Source organism: Chionomys nivalis, unplaced genomic scaffold, assembly GCF_950005125.1.
Source record: "Chionomys nivalis unplaced genomic scaffold, mChiNiv1.1 scaffold_118, whole genome shotgun sequence".
Classification (NCBI taxonomy): Eukaryota; Metazoa; Chordata; class Mammalia; order Rodentia; family Cricetidae; genus Chionomys; species Chionomys nivalis.
In genome coordinates, this window is record NW_026646987.1 from 108,314 (window position 1) to 113,849 (window position 5,536).

The 5,536-nt window shown below is 41.7% G+C and overlaps 1 pseudogene; it reads right to left on the minus strand.

The window, feature by feature from the left end:
- Positions 1 to 4,215: 4,215 nt before the first annotated feature.
- Positions 4,216 to 5,149, minus strand: LOC130869228 (polycomb group RING finger protein 6-like; annotated as a pseudogene).
- Between the last annotated feature and the right edge of the window lie 387 nt (positions 5,150 to 5,536).

Below are 5,536 nucleotides of genomic sequence, written 5' to 3' on the forward strand. Positions count from 1 at the left end.
AGTAATAAATGTTTAACAACAAGAGATATCCAAGGTGATTCTTGGCCATTGGGAAACTCCTTGAGGTGCCTCTTGCAGGCCCCTATCCCAAATCTAGTTTAGTCATTTTTTGTAACCATAGAGAAAACTCCTTCCTAGAGCAATTAAATAACATAATGCATATTGTAAGAAACAGTACTGCTCTGTATAACAAAACAGCTACAAAAATGAAAACAAAAATTCAGGAAAAACCACAAAGCAAGTATTTTGGCAAACTTATATAGATGAACAAAAACCAAAATTAAAAATATGAGTAAATGATGTTGTCATCAAAGGTTTGGTAGACACAGGTACAGATATAATAATAATAATCTCACCAGGATTTTGGCATCCAAATTGGCCTCCTCAGGAGGTAAATGTTCAACTTTTAAGGACTGGAACTTTATCTCAGGTAAAACAGAGTGTTAGATGGGTCAAATGTATAGTGCCAGAAGGACAGAAAGGAAAACTAAAGCCATATCTTGTTAACATAGCAATGACTTGTTATAGCAATGGAATATTCAGATTAACATTCCTTCCAAATTAGAAATAAACCATAAATTAACATATATTTCTAGGAAAAATAAGATATTATAAAGAACAGCCACAGACCATTCAGACTGTACAAGAACAGGACACAATACCTACTGATCTTTCAAAGGCACCAAAAGCTCTATACTTAAAATGGCAGATAGACAAACCAGTATGGGTTGCCCAATGACCTTTAACAACAGAGAAACTGCAGGCTTCAGAACAGCTGGTACAGAAGCAACTAAAGGCTCAGCATATTGAAGACTAACCAGCTCTTGGAATTCTCCTGAATTTGTTGTTAAAAAGAAATCTGGGCGAGTCCAGGACCTCTGAGGGAGTAGACCTGAACCAGAGACCTCTGCAGGACCAGGCCCAAGCCGGGGACCTCCCTCCACATGAGCAGGTACAAGTCAGGGCCCAAGTCACGTACCTCCAGGGGAGTGGGCCCAGGCCAGGACATCTACGGAAACAGGCCTGAACCAGTGATCTCCACTGGAGCAGGCCTGAGGCAGCAAACTTCACAGGAGCAGGTACAAAGAAGCAACTGCTGAGGGAGTAGACTGAAGCCTGAGACCTCTGCGGGTCCAGATTCGAGTCCAGTCTTGGACCTCTGCGGGAGTAAGCCCCAAGCCAGGGACCTCCAAGGGAGCGGGCCCAAGCCAGGGGCATCTACGGAAACAGGCCTGGATAGGCCTGAGGGAGCTAACTCCACAATAAAAGGACCAAATCAGAGACCTCTGCCAGACTGGGCATGAATCAGTGACCTCTGAGGTAGCAGACCTGAGCCAGCGACTTTCCCTGAAGCTGGCACAAACCAACAACCTCCACCAGAGCAGGCCTGAGCCAGAAACATCTACAAGAGCAGGCCCAAGGCAGGAACCACAGTAGAAACTGTCCCAAGCAAGCAACCTCTGGAGTAAATTGGGAGCATGAGGACCATGCAAGAAGGTTGAAGGGGAAGGGAGAGGAAGAGAGGGAAGCATAAGGGGTTTTCTTTTTGTTTCCACAGGAGAAGAAAAGCTATGGATACCATCAAAATTGATAAAGATTCAGTTTGAACAAGAGATACCTCTTAATTAGAAAAGATGATAGTTTATCAAACAGCATGGTTATTTAATTTAAACGAACCAATACAAATAAAATGTGCTTTTCATTTAATCAGAAATAACTTTCTAAAAGAGAATTTCTTCAAATTTAGGATTGGGGAAGTGTTTTGTTTCTATCTCTTCAGGAAAATAAAGGCATCCAGTTAAGGAATCTGGAGATCACTAGACAAACGAGGCAACAGAAAATAAAGGACAAATCACCCAGAAAAAGTGTTCCAAGAAAAAGACTAAATTGGCCTATTGGTATATCACATTTCCAACAAGAAAATACTTCACAAATCTTCTCAAATGTTTGTTTCTGCTTTTCTCTACAGACATATACCGCAAATGAATTTTTTTTGTCCCAGTTCAATTCACGATTAAAGCTGGATTTGGAGTTGGAGTGTGGCTCTCCTTCTGTAAACCTAAGCATGCTTGTTAAAATGAAATCCAAAATCTCTGTCTCACGTCAGAAGAGCCACCTGATATGGGACAGAAGAAAATCAAATATTTAAGGCCAGGTGGTGGTGGCGCATGCCTTTAATCCCAGCACTCAGGAGGCAGAGGCAGGTGGATCTCCGTTAGTTCGAGGCCAGACTGGTCTGCAAGAGCTAGTTCCAGGACAGGCACCAAAGCTGCACAGAGAAACTCTGTCTCAAAAAACCAAAAATAAATAAATAAATAAATAAATAAATAAATAAACACCTTCCCAACACTAATATTTAAGGACTACTTTATTGCCACTAATCTCATAATCTTTGGGTTTTATATTAACTCTTTAACAACTTTTCTTAAGGTATAAAATTTATAAAATTAATATATATTAATATATATATTCTAAACTTTTTATCATGGTATTAATGGTCATATAGAGTACTAATTAGTTCTACAAAAAAGTTTCATCTACCTTCCTGTATGTGATGTCAGATTTGAGCCTCTATCAGTATTCTGCAGTGAATTATGAGCATGCCTAACAGCGACCTTTGAAGTCTCCAAAAGACTTGTGGGGCCCCAGAATGATGATTCCTTCAGGACTATGATAAAACCACTATGCTGAAAACCACCACATAAAGATCAACTTTGGACTACAAATTTCTCAGAACAATTTCAAGGTGATTACCTTTCAAGATAAGTAATAAAGTAATTGACCCTTTCTTTGTAACTATAAAACGTAGCCTGACAGTAAAAGACCTGATTGAGAAGCATATTTTATTTGCCTACACAGTTAATCCACAACAAATTGCTTGGGTATGAATGTACATGGATTCTTGGGATAATTTGCTTTTTACCTGTAATATATAAAATGTTTCATCATGTAAGGAAGATGAAAAACATGTTTTTACCTGTATTCATTATAATCATTCACTTGAAAAATAGAATGTAACAACATTGTAATTACTATGTTGCCTGTAAAACTTTGTTGGGGTATATAAGCTGTAGAAAAAAGTATACAGTAGAAAAAGAATACATAGGAAATGAAAATAAAAGAAACCATCAAGAGAGAGTGTTAGTGTTTTTCTCAAACCTCCTCAGACAGAAAAGTCAGGGTACATTGCTGACTCTGTGGATTCCCTTTGAGCCCTGTGCTGCTGGGGCTTGGTTCCCCCAGGCGGTGTTAAAATATTCAATGAAGCTGATTTTCTGAAGAAACACTAAGTAAATATTCTGTAACTTTCCAGATTCACCTGGACTTTTCCATTTCAGAAGTGGTGTCATTACAAGGTATCAGCCACCACTGATAACACCTATGGTGTATAAAATTCACCAAGGAACACCTCTTATTCTAAGACATACCAAAATGTCCTACTACACTGAAGGTTTATGGCTCAAGTCATACACCATACAGGAAATAGTCTCCTTTACACAAAATAATTCATACCTTTTAGAACTGAATAGCATCTCTTCAGGAGTGTTGCGAGTTGTAAAAATGCTAAGTTCAAAATATGGCAATAATCAAAACATAGCCAATAATTTTGGCCTTGGACAGCAAGTTTACTCCACAATTCAACAAAGCTGGCTTTGAATATCCATGTAAAGCAAACTTCGTTTTCCAAAAGGAAAATCAACTGATGCCATCCCACAGGGGAAAATCCCAACAACCAACTTGATGAGAAGTTACTTAGCCTTCTAATATTGCGAGAAACAAGTGCAGTGATTAATCCATTTTGGCTCGCTGTTTCACAAGTTCAAACCATGACTGGTTTGTTCCTGATTGGGCCTGTGGTGAGATAAAAATGTAGCATGGATTGTTCAACTTATAGCCAGTTCAACAGAGGAGAAAACTATAAGAAACTTTTCTAAAAGACAGTAAGCAAAAAAACAACTTGAAGTGTTCCGAACCCAAAAGAATTTTAAAACTTGACATTCGACTTTTTCTCAAGCTCTGAGTGCTTTCCACAGTCTGCAGCAAATGAACATGGTCTAGTGTTCCAAGCTGTGCCTTAAATGTAGGATCTTGGATGCAGGAAACAGGTGCATCAGAAACAGTACAAATTCTAGGGGGATTCCACGTTTTCTGGAACTCTTCAGTAAGATGCAGTTCTACAGAGGCCTTCTTACTTTCTGCCCCTTCATACCACCCCTAGCGAGTCACATTAGGAGGAGACAGCACAACACTGTAATAAAAAACTAGCAGACCGTCCTGCATCCTAGCATCCCCTACTGTACACTGGACTTCTTGCAGAGTTTGAAAGTCCTTCAGCAACTGTAGTTGATATCTACTCTATATGCTGCGGCAAGGTCCATTTTTCTTTTGAGAAATTTTTCTATATGTCCAATGGTTGCATTTTGTGAGACTCGCACAAACTTTATCTTCAGTGGTTTACAATGTCCAATGTCTGCATTAGTGCCCATAGCCTCCAGGACATGTCAGGTTCATGTGAACTAAGGCACTATTCTACTTTTTTAGTGCTCCCTTCGCTTGAAGGGCCTGGCTGCAGAACAGCAGTAGGTTTGGGTGTTTCCGGACAATTTCCTTTGTAGAATTCACGTCTTTGCTTTTTTTCTTTTTCCTCTAGACCTGCCACTAATTTGTACACTATGTTTTGTAATTGTGGATCCAACCTCAGGCTGTTTTGAGGTTTGGCCTCATGCACTACAGTGTTGCACTTTGGACATCTGTTGCTATGTTCAAAATGTTTTATGATGCAGCTTTTACAGAAGCTATGGAGACATTCTGTGATGGTTGCTGCATCTATTAAGTAGCCTTTGCAAATGTAACAGGAGATGTAGGGAGTCAGCTGCGAGAGAGGAACGAGGTTCTCCTCCTGGTCAGACTCCACTGCCTTCTCTGCCCCTTTGGGAGACTGGGACTCCAGGCATTCCTGAGACTCCGCATCCCCACTAGTGGACTGGCCCTCCTTGCCAGCTGGAGGTGCCATGATGCTTGCAGAAGGCAAGCCCTGGCTTGCAGGCCACAAGACTCCCTCTGTTTTGGCAGCAGCCAGGCTGCCCTCTTGAACCTCTGGGCTGCTCTTGTTGGCTGGCCCGGCAGGGGACAAACTGGGCAAGGGCATGGCCAGATTCTGATGTAAGGCAGAGATGTGAGGCAGAGGTGAGAAATAGCTTGAGATGTGGAGGTAACGAGACCTTGGAGTGAGACCGAAAGGGAAGGGAAGACGTGGCAAGGTAAGACAAGGCGAGACCAGACCTTAAGCCGAGACCACCTGCGAAATCCTGGGCTGAAGCGTGGCAAGACCGGGAAACAAGGCAAAATGTAGAGACGAGATGAGGCGAGGTGAAACCCGGAGTCAGGCGAGATGAGACCCCGAGGTAGCCAGAGCTGGTCAGCTGAAACCCCTGGAATCAGCCGAAATGAGATCAGACGAGATCCCGGAATCAGGCAAGGTGAGACCTGGAGTCAGGCGAGATGAGATCCCGGAGCCGGGCCAGATGAGACCCGG